The following is a 329-nucleotide window of genomic DNA, read 5'->3' as shown; positions in this document are numbered from 1 at the left end:
GGCCAGCGGGGGAGGGCGGGGCCTAGCCAGCGCGGGGCGGGGCCTCGCCTGAGGGCGGCCCTCGGAGCTGTGAGGCCTCGGGGAGGCGGGAAAGGCGTTTGGGCGCCGTTTCGCCCCTCAGGGCCTGTCCGGCGGCGGCGCTGGGCTAATTGGGGGCTGATTTCCTTCGGGAACGGGTATAAATTGTCCGAGATGGAGATGTGAGCAGTGGGGAGTGGAATATTTTTGCAGGTGGCTGTGAAGTGTTTGTTTTTTTATTTTTTTTCAGAGGCGAGTGTGTAACTAGAAGGTGCTGAGGGCCGTCTTGGCAGCTTCTCTCTGAGAAAATA

Source organism: Charadrius vociferus, unplaced genomic scaffold, assembly GCF_000708025.1.
Source record: "Charadrius vociferus isolate BGI_N301 unplaced genomic scaffold, ASM70802v2 scaffold403, whole genome shotgun sequence".
Lineage (NCBI taxonomy): Eukaryota > Metazoa > Chordata > Aves > Charadriiformes > Charadriidae > Charadrius > Charadrius vociferus.
This window is presented reverse-complemented; position numbering follows the sequence as displayed.